The 11,063-nt window shown below is 44.4% G+C and overlaps 1 protein-coding gene across 2 annotated transcripts in view; it reads left to right on the plus strand.

Annotated features, from left to right (window-relative positions):
- Positions 1 to 11,063, plus strand: part of LOC139752890 (uncharacterized) — a 229,513-nt gene that overhangs the window by 143,623 nt on the left and 74,827 nt on the right. For both annotated transcript variants that reach the window (XM_071668917.1, XM_071668916.1), the window contains exon 3: positions 2,189 to 2,215. The gene's annotated coding sequence lies outside the window, so the exon portion shown is untranslated. The remainder of the gene's footprint in view (positions 1 to 2,188; positions 2,216 to 11,063) is intronic.

Below are 11,063 nucleotides of genomic sequence, written 5' to 3' on the forward strand. Positions count from 1 at the left end.
TGTGGGACATGGAACCACATCTCTCAGCATGACGCTGAGGTAGGTTGCCCCTCCAGTTGGGTCTCCGGACCGATGCTCAGCGCTGTGGGCGAACAGCCTCCCAAACACACGATTAGCAGTACGTGCCCTACACACGCGTGTCTTTCCCTCGACCAGCACACCTTGCACCAGCCGACACCCTGTGTGCCCCACCACCTGAGATGCAGATCACCTCTTCTAAACCCAGGCGACACGACAGAAAATAAGGGTCTTCCTTGCCGTCAGTCTGGACATGGTGTAAGAAATGAGCCACGAAGTGAATCCTTCGCGAAGATCGAGTCCCCTCGCAACTGTCCTCGCCCTGTATCATTACCTAACGTACACTTTTGCATCCTCCTCATCACCTTCGCTGTAGTCAGACACCTCGAGCCCACACGACCCCTCACGAATCCAAGACGCCACCACGCATATATATATTATTCCCTGTGTGGGAGGACCCATGAAAGTAAGCCAATCTGCCCTGCTCCAGGGTAGTGCTCAGCTCAGCCCGGCGTGCTGAGGTGGCCACGCTAGCGGAGGTGTCTTGACACCGGAGTAATATGTGGGGAAGTCGACGTGCTGGAGTGGAACCCAGACAGGGGCACATTATATTGCATGCTGGAAGACTTGGGTCTCCGTCTGCTTGTGTTATGTTGTCTCTTACTTTGGTCAGGTGTGGGTATGGTCGGTCAGGTGTGGCCAAGGCTGGCCTACTGGCCCACACCGTCTCGGGACATCATTAAACACCTGTGTGGCCCACTCAACCAACAGCCAGTCTATCTAGTTCGAGTGATTTTTTCCGCCTACCATCTCCTCTCCCTCTCTCTCTCCCTCCCTCCCTCTTCTGTCTTCTCCTCTACGTTTGACAGATGAGTTCTTCGTCTTCATCCTTTAACCCTCACCTCCTTACGTAAAGGTAAACCACACACAGCATATGGTACTAATTGAGATACTTGCAATTGAGATAACTTGCAATCAGATATTTTAGGGGATTACTTAAAACCAATCCCCCAAAAAAAACATAACCACACGCACGTAATTAGCAATATTTAGTGAAGCTCTTCCCCCCCCCCCCCCCCCCGAAAATAAAAAAAAATTTAGAATCCCCGAATAATTAATGAGCCGAACTGTTTTATTGCATTTCATATATTTGTGGAATTCAACATATTATCTGGGATTTACGCGAACCACACTTGGCTGGCGCAAACTTTACCTCGGCCTCAGAGGATCCAACACCAACCGGTTGTGGACGTAAAATATTAAATGGCTCGCATAAAACACGTCATAAAATGTATATAAATATATAAAACTTTTCACTGTTTTGTTCTTTGGACGTGATCATATAGGAGATTCCACAACCTCACGCCTACTGTATAAGATCGTGCATAGAGTCAGGGTGCCCCGCCTACTGTATAAGATCGAGCATAGAGTCAGGGTCCCCCGCCTACTGTATAAGATCGTGCATAGAGTCAGGGTGCCCCGCCTACTGTATAAGATCGAGCGTAGAGTCAGGGTGCCCCGCCTACTGTATAAGATCGTGCATAGAGTCAGGGTCCCCCGCCTACTGTATAAGATCGAGCATAGAGTCAGGGTCCCCCGCCTACTGTATAAGATCGAGCATAGAGTCAGGATCCTCCGCCTACTGTATGATATCGAGCATAGAGTCAGGATCCTCCGCCTACTGTATAAGATCGAGCATAGAGTCAGGATCCTCCGCCTACTGTATGATATCGAGCATTGAGTCAGGATCCTCCGCCTACTGTATAAGATCGAGTATAGAGTCAGGGTTCTGTTGGTTAGGATCGAAAGCTTTGAAGTCAGTAAAGGTAAGAGTCACACAGAAGTCTTGTTCCTCTCTCTCTCTAGGACGCGATGGATAAAGTCTGAGAAAGTTGGCAGAGAGAGAGAGAGAGAGAGAGAGAGAGAGAGAGAGAGAGAGAGAGAGAGAGAGAGAGAGAGAGTATGGTCAGAACTATCCTAGATATGTCATAACCTTTGGAAAAAAAAAATATCTATGCATATTGTTTGGCGGAGAATTATATATATAAGTATATGCATGTTATTGGATTTAATCCCTGTCACCTTGTGTTTGTTCACTGAGCCAGAAATAATCATATTTTAACATGCACAATTATGAAAAACATTAAATGTGTTCCCTTTCCCATTTCAGATTTGCCTGCTGACGAATACACAAAAGGTAAATATGATTGAAGTTGCATTTGTCATCTTAAACACTTTGATAGATGTGATTCTGAGTAGATAATTTGATACAGGCATAAAGTACTTCATCCCAGCTTAGTAAGTGTTTCAATGCACGAAACGTTGGTGCTTCAGGTTAGGTTCGAGTAAGTGTTTCAATGCACGAAACGTTGGTGCTTCAGGTTAGGTTCGTGAGACACGAACGAACGAATGGACAGACGAACAGGAGGGCGGGAAGCCTCCACAAAAAACGGAGGTCTAACTCCGAGCGATCGACCGGGAACTTTAACAAAATATCACTCTTCCTCACTTGACATTATACACATTTTCACGAACGAGTCTTTTGTTACTTTTAGAACAAGTATGATTTTGTGTCAGCATTATTGTATTCATTATATTGTCTCATTCCATTGTTAATGTTGCCATAGGAAATGAAAGAGCAGATGTATTGGTAACTGTGTTAGGAGCCGAGCGACTGTATAGTAATTGTGTAAAGAATGAAAAGTGATTATATTGGTCGTTATGATGAATGGAACGTGTTTATATTCATCATTATATAATAAAAGTAGTGGTTATATTGGCCACTATATAATGAATCCAGCTATCATATAGTGAATGAAACGTTGGTTAGATTGGTCATTTTATATGGAATAAAACACTGGTTATGTAAATCATTATATGATGATTGAAACCGTGTTAATATTGGTTATCATATTAGGAAGAAGTAGTCTTTATATTGATTATACTGGTCATTATATACGGAATGAAGCAATGGTTTATTGGTCACTATACAACGAAGAAAGCGGTGTTTATACTGGTCATTATATACGGAGTGAAGCAATGGTTTATTGGTCACTATACAACGAAGAAAGCGGTTTTTATACTGGTCATTATATACGGAATGAAGCAATGGTTTATTGGTCACTATACAACGAATGAGGCGTTGGTTTGAACCGCAGGATTGTGAGCCAGAAGTCACGTGACCAAGACGCATTCTAGCGGCAGATCGGCTTGCCTGTCTCACCTGTGAGGCGGTTGATCGCTCGATTGTCTCAAACTTCTTTGAAGCCTAGGTTTACGGAAGTCACAGTGGGTCGACCACGTCGATACCGCTAATTGTATGGGTGCAACTGTCAAGTGTTAGCGATGGGCCACTGGAGGATTGAATAAGGAATTTCCATTATGAAGATAATGATTCTCCTACGTGCTTGATTCCTGGCCTGTGACATATATCGATCACATGGAATCAAACGAGATGAATTATGTCAATTGCTTGTTCTGTTGTTGACCATGAGAGAGATCGTCGAAGTGGACAGTAGTATTTTGAGAGGTGTAGCGACAGAGGAACCAAATGACATTAGATTCAGTAAAAAAAGATGTAAATATGGATGTAAAGAAATACTTTTACCGTACAAGAGCATTGGGGTAATTGGAACAGATCGACTGAGGACATACATGGTAAATGCAAGACAGAATACATCATTTCAGATGGCTGTGTATTGTCGTCATGTTCAAAGAGCTAGCTGGCTGGGGATTACCTCTTTGTGTCCGCACAGTACAGAGAGTTAATGACACACACACACACTGGCTCAGACTGACGGATCCCCTGCTCAGCCATCTCTCCTGCTGACGTTTAAGTCAAAGTAATCTCCCATGTTGAGTGATGTCCATTACAGTTATTCCCGGCTGGAACTGAAATAGACATCCGTCTATATCTACCCCAAGTAATGTGTATGACTAATATTGTGGTTCATGCGCGTGTTCCCCTCCACTCCTGCCGCTAATGTTTTACACACACACACACACTCACGCTTAACTCACCGCAGTGGTGTCGTCCCTCCCTATTTTCACTTTCCCTCAGCCTCATTTTCAACCCTAGCTTCGGTCTTTCGTCATTCCGCATTGGAGACACGTTCAAGTCAGTTCGGTCCGGTAGTATAGGTTGTGAGGTGTGCAACTGTCGTTTTTTTTTTTTTGCTTGAATTTGCCAGGAGCTGTACACGTCATGCTGTTCCATTCATCCCACGCCCTCCCCCAGCGGGAATGTATTAGACATACATTTTCTGTTGCTCTCCTTGTGATGAGAGATCACCGGTCGCCCTTTCCTACTTGGCCACAAGGATAGAAAGCAAGTTATTTCTTTATAGGAAAATCAGGAGTTATGGAAATTATCGGTGAGGGGTTCAGGGGGAGTAGGATTGGCCCCTCACCTCCCTTCAACAAAGCTGTGTAGCTCTCGCATATCTATAGTATACACACAATATATATATATATATATATATATATATATATATATATATATATATATATATATATATATATATATATAATACCCTAAAGTGTGAATGATGATGATATTGTTAATGATGGTATAAAAAGATTAATCTAGACATGGTGCCCCCACGTATTTGCCTGGCACGGTACATTGTGTCTTCAAGATCATCACCACACAAAGAATCTAGTAACTAACTTATCTAACAGTGTTTCTATAGCTGCTTTGTACATCGTTTTGCCGTTAGTTTCCTCGTTATATAATAGCGTTACGTCCATTGTCCCATTACGCCGGGTATAACGAAGACATTCATTCAGTGTTACCGAGGCGTAAAAGGTCAGCTGGCCATCTTGTTATGCTATGGCCAGCTTTATGATAACCAAGACATTTCTGTCGTAGCTTAAGGCTCTTCGAAAGGACGAGTACTTCCGAGAAGAAGGTGTCCTCAATATCTATTATGGTCACTTAACGCCTCTCAGCTTGCCAGCAAAGACCGGGCAACGAACAGCCAACCTAGCGACGAAATGGATGGTGTAAGGCGTTCTTCCTCACCGCTCTTGCTCGGGGAGGTGTGTCGGGGCGGGTGCGAGTTCCCTGGTTCTGGAGATTATTGGTCAGTAATTGGGTTGTGGTGTGATTAACGTTAGTCAGTCCGATACCCTCGGCATCGGTCCGATACCATCCGATACTATTCAGACCCACCCGGTACACTTCCTTTCGTATTCTTTCGGTACGATTATTTTCTTAAGTTGGTAAGTTATCTTTGAATTTAAGGATGTTGTGGGTCCTCATAGTGTGCGGAGATCCCCATCTCGTGCCCAGTGGGTATGTTTTCCCCAGTGGTTAGGTTAGGCTTAGGGAAGAGTGGTTTAAGTTAGGTCGGGTCGCGTTGAGCTAAGTTAGGCTAGGTTTCATAAAGTTAGCTAAGGTTAAGTTTGATTTGATTCGCTCTAAGTTGGAGTTAGGTTTAGTATTGGTACGTTAAGGTTAAGGTGAAATTTGGCTTAGGTTAGAATAGTTATATTTTAGGTTAGGTTAGCCTTTAGGTAAGGTTTAATTAGGGTAGATGTATCTAGGATGTATTGGACAATTCATTTGGGGTTTATGATTATATCGTCCTCATGCAGCTTGTTATCACAGGAGGATACAGATATCATAAATCACCATGAAATACATTTCATGGAATATGATTACGCGTATATTTGCATATTAGGGATCATCTTGAGCAGAGAAAGTATTAGGTCGGGAAAAAATGTCCCCACCACGCACCGTGAACGTGGGATGCAGATTATCGCATACGATAATGATGAGCAAATTTAAGTTTCAAAACTTTGGTATCGAAAATCATCTTTTATCAAGATCGTATATCGGATGGGTATTAGGCCTACCTGTTGTGGGTAAAAGTGGCCAATGATGAGCAAATTTAAGTTTCAAAATTTTGGTAAGGAAAATTATCTTTATCAAGAGCGTATATCGGATGGGTGTTAGGTCTACCTGTTGTGGGTAAAAGTGACCAATATATTGCCCCTGTGTTATTATAGGTGTGTATATTATCTGTGGACAGCTGAACAGCCTTATACTGGCATTATATATTTTGCAATAAAAACCCGCTGATTAACGTATCTCGCATATTCTTCCATCATCATCATTTTACACTAGGCTGCAAGCTGCCGTACCTCCGTAACTCTTCTCCCCTGCTTGTCTGGAATATCCATCCATACCTTACAATCTAATTCCTCCACCGTTACTTTCTAATCTATCCAGAACTTTTAACTTAACCTTCTCTCCTCTCGAAATCATTACATCGCGTACACGCAGTTTTATAACGCTCATCTTAAACGTATATCACATTTTGATTTCGTAAATGACGCCCGAAAGCCTATCCTCAAACTCTCCTCTCTCCACACCGCCACACCTGCCTCGCCTCACGCGCCCCCACTCCCTCAACTCTTGTCTCTCTCTCGCAGTCCCCTCTTCGACATATCGACACTTTGCTTCATAGAAACATGAAGTATTTCTTTTCTTCGTTCTCTCTTTGCTTATATATCTCTCTATCTCACTTTCCATCCAGCTACGCGTACGCACGCATCTGGTGGTGATTGCTTGCACATCCCTCACTACTAAGTCGCATGCAGTTTTTTTTTTAAGTCATCAGTAGCTCTGTATTCTTCAGCCCCTGGCTGCGTTGGAGTCTGCTGAGATTTCATTCTGATCTCCTGGTGAAGGTTAGTTACGCTTCTCTTATTTCAGTTTCAACATTGCCAAGTTCCCTTAAGAAAAGTTTCTATACTAACCATCTCATTTGCTTAGTCTGCGCTACTTTTTCGTTTGGATCACCTGGTACGTGGTTACGCTAGGCCCTGTAGTGTCAGTCTTGTATTACGTGGCTACGGTATCTCTTTTAACGTCAGCTCTGTACGTGGTTACGTTAGGCCTGGTGACATACATCTCTGGGTAGCCACAGTTGCCTGCGTCACAAACCAGCAGGGCTGGAGTGGCCAAACACAGCTCCGAGGACCACGAAATGAGGACCGTGATAAAATCTCATTTGCCGGTACTTCACCCGTGTTGATAACAAGCTTGTCCCCCTCCACGGTGTTGAGATGGATTAGTTCCGTATGACGTTATCTCTCTCTCTCTCTCTCTCTCTCTCTCTCTCTCTCTCTCTCTCTCTCTCTCTCTCTCATATGCTTGGAAAACCCCTTGAAATTCTTGTCACGAACACTGTACTCCATCAGTGATCCATGCTTTCTTCTCCTATGAACGAAAATGTTCGTAATCTAAAAAGAATAGTTTGTAGTCCATAATGTTCTTTGTGAACAGGCAGACGCCATCCGTCAGAGGAGAGAGAGAAAAAAAAGTTAACATTTGGTTAGGTTATGACAGTTACACTCCTCGTCTCCAGGACAGCCCAGCTTAAACAGTTACGATCGTCATTTTCATGGCAGCTTAGCTTAAGACCGTTACGATCCTTGTCTCTAGAGCAGCTAAGCTTTTTTTACGATCCAAGCCTCCAAGACAGCTTAGCTTAAGACTGTTACGATCCCTACCTCCAAGACAGCCCCTGGGCGCTCTGAGAACTGCTCACACACGAATGCAAAACAGACGCAGGTGACCGACGGACAAGAAGAGAGACGGGAAAGGAAAAAGACTTAGTTCGAGTGTGTTGATTTATGCGTATAAAGTTCTAATGGAAGTTTCAAGCCGTTGGACGCACTCTGACAAAGTATTCAAATTAGTTCGCCAGGATGAAGTCAAACTGTAAGTCCATTAAAAGGTGAATGGTCGTGTGGCTAAAGAGGTAGGCCAGATGACTGAAGAAATCGTTATAAGACATGATGAACGCACCTTATAAACAGTTGATGGTATCGTCAACATATGTCTCAATATATATCAAACGTATTGTCAGATGTATAATTCTAAGTTTTTTGAAATTGTAAAGAAAGAAAGAAAGAAACTTCGTAGCGAAAAAGGATAATGGATGAATTTGGGATAACGTACGAATATTGTTATTATTATCGTGCAGAAATTTTGAGCGAAGGAGAGAGTGTGTATTCGGGGAAGCGATTGCGTCAGTGTGTGTGTGTGGGGGGGTTGGTAACGTATCCGTTGTGACGTGTTGCTTATCCGTAAAGTGCTACTAAACTTTGGTACCTTTTTTTCCTCTCTCTCTCTCTCTCTCTCTCTCTCTCTCTCTCTCTCTCTCTCTCTCTCTCTCTCTCTCTCTCTCTCTCTCTACTCGTATCTTCCCGAACAATTTGGATCTGTCCCTTCCTAAAAGGCCTATCGGGGTGGGTATGTGTGTGTGTGTGTGTGTGTGTGTGTGTGTGTGTGTGTGTGTGTGGAGGGGGGCCTCCATCTCGCCTTAAAACTTTAGATCATTTGCGATTACTAACGTTTTCCCTTCTATCTCGCTTTTACCATTTTCTACATTTTACTGCAGGACTGACGTAACTGAGGAGAAGTTTACTGGCTTTCTCCCAAACTCTTGGATAATATTCTTCTTTCTGTACTTGTTACTCTTTTGAGCTTTATTTTATTTTGCATTTACCTAACAAATAGTTTCGATGAGGGCTTTTGTCCGGGGACGTAAAGCAAGACTACATCAATATGTGGTGGTTTTTGTAAGTGGCTGTATTAAGAGACTTAGGGGAAAAAAGAAAAGAATGAACTCTTTCAGAATCACTCAGCGTGTCATTGTTTTAGGCTGTGAGAGGCGAGGCACCGGTTTAGTCAAAGGAGAGAGAGAGAGAGAGAGAGAGAGAGAGAGAGAGAGAGAGAGAGAGAGAGAGAGAGAGAGAGAGAGACTTAATTGAGGCCGGACGCCAACTGTGCACCGGGTGAAGTGGGCGGTGGGGAAGGGCGGCTCACGGTGTAGGCTGGAGAAGATGAGGAGGTGGGTGGGGGAGGGGAATCATTTCCTGGGAAGGGGGGAGGCACGATAACCTGGGGAAGGAGGGGGAGTGTTACCATCGCTGCCTTGGGAGGGGGGGAAGAAGGGAGCCACCACTTCTAGTGCGCGGGAAGGTGCGATAACAAGAGACCTGACAGAGTCCATGACGATGTCGACCGCTGGAGGATAGTAATAGTATGCTCAGTCCTTTAGTCTATTAGGAGAAAGAGACAAGACAACAAAGGAGAAAGCACCTCCCCCAACCAAACAAATTACCCCCCCTTTCTGGCACAACACCCAGGAGGAATGCAGCTAAGAAGGAGCACAGAATAGTATTGGGCGGGTATACTACCATGGGAATTCTATAGGAAAGTACGAAGTGTGTGTGTTTTTTGTTTTTTTTTGTCATTATAAATCCTCTTTTTCAGAGAAGAATAACATGATTTCAAGGTTTTCTCTCCTAGCTTCATTTCCAGGCGACGCGGTGTTTACTTTCATCGCTCTTCATGGACTGCGTCGTAGCTATGTTTTTTTTTTATATCATAACCCATTTCCCGTGTCTGTGACCATGTCGATCGCTTCGGATCCTTCGGCAATCTTCCTCGTATCCTTGTACATGTCCCTGTCACATTGAAGATTTCACCGACGAGTCTTGTTTCCCAGACTTCCTTTGTTGCCTGTCTGTGAGTGACTGTGGCTGTCCACTCACAGAATCCATTCCCTAATGCCTTTTGTGGCTTTAGATTTTACGTAGTTTTTTTTTTTTTTTACGTTGCATTTTGTCGAAAGCCCTTTCGGATGTCTGAAGTATTCATCATTCCATGGTATTTTGTAAACTTAAGTTATTGTTATATTGGACTTTAGAATTTTCTTAGATTCGTTATTAAACACGATATTTTGTTACGGACGCCATGTTGATTGTTGTCTTATTGATTTAGTATTCTCCAGGGGGAGAGTAAGGGATGCCATCACAATAGGAGGGGTTGTGGTGGGTACCGTCACCACGGGAGGGGGAGAAAGGACACCAACGCCTTGGGAGGAGTAGCATCACCAGGGGTTGAGCCACTGCAGCTCAAGCTGTCTGAACCTCGTTTGCTCACAGAACTCGTACTTCGTCCTCGAGGAACCACCGTGGTTCTGGAAGACATCCCTTCCAGGAACTGCCTCAGTACATCCAGTCACATTGATCCTGGAAGACCTTCCCTCCAGGAACTGCCTCAGTCCATCCAGTCACACTGGTCCTGGAAGACCAACTGCCGCCAACATTTGTTCTCCTGTTCTGCTCCTACTATTTGGATCCTTCCAATATATTATCTTATTCGTATTTTCCTTATTCCCATCTCTTACTTCCCCCTCTCTCTCTTTCAGCTCCTGCCTCTTTCTCTTGAACAACTCCCAGTCACTCGCACTCCATCCCTGCAGATGATACACAATATACCTCTCTCTTTCTTTTCATTAACGGGATAACTTCTTCATCCCGCCACTCGCTACCCGTTTCTTATATTCCCATTTCCTACCTTCCGTACAGTGAAAACTCCACCCGCATCTATAAGCACTGCTTCCCTGAATATCTTCCACTCCACTCCACTCCCACTCACCTTGTTCCATTTACTCACCCTGTCCCACTCACCGATCAATCTATCTCGGTATCACTGCACACAGTCCGCTTTTTCCAAGCTCGCTCACTCTCACCGTTAATGTCCTCTCCTCTTTACCTAAAACCACTGCAAAGTTTTTCAACACTCTGTCGGCCCCCAAGAGGATGGGGTTGGGTTGGATGCTGCTCCTCCCCAGCAGTTGGTGGTGGTGAGGTGGTCGGTTGGATAGATAGTGGTAGCCTCCCTCTCCAGAGAAATAACCACATTGAGCCCAAGTGGTCGGGAATACTTAAGGGCCGTGTTTGAGCTGGGCGGTAGGTAGGTGTGTGTGTGTGTGTGTGTGTGTGTGTGTCCAGACACTCGCCTCCCACGCACCTGTTGTTTTAGGTCGCTTCCTCGTGTTCGATTCTCTGACCACCACCACCGACGCCACCACCACTCACTTATCGCGCCTCCCATAACAACTTGTCCGCCCAGTCCTCTCCTGTATTGGCCCAGTGTTGCCACCGTGAGGAAACCGCGTCTTTCATCACCTTCCCAGAAACCCACCCTCACTGTAATGCAAAACTTTGTGACACACTTC

Source organism: Panulirus ornatus, chromosome 13, assembly GCF_036320965.1.
Source record: "Panulirus ornatus isolate Po-2019 chromosome 13, ASM3632096v1, whole genome shotgun sequence".
In the NCBI taxonomy this organism is placed as follows: Eukaryota; Metazoa; Arthropoda; class Malacostraca; order Decapoda; family Palinuridae; genus Panulirus; species Panulirus ornatus.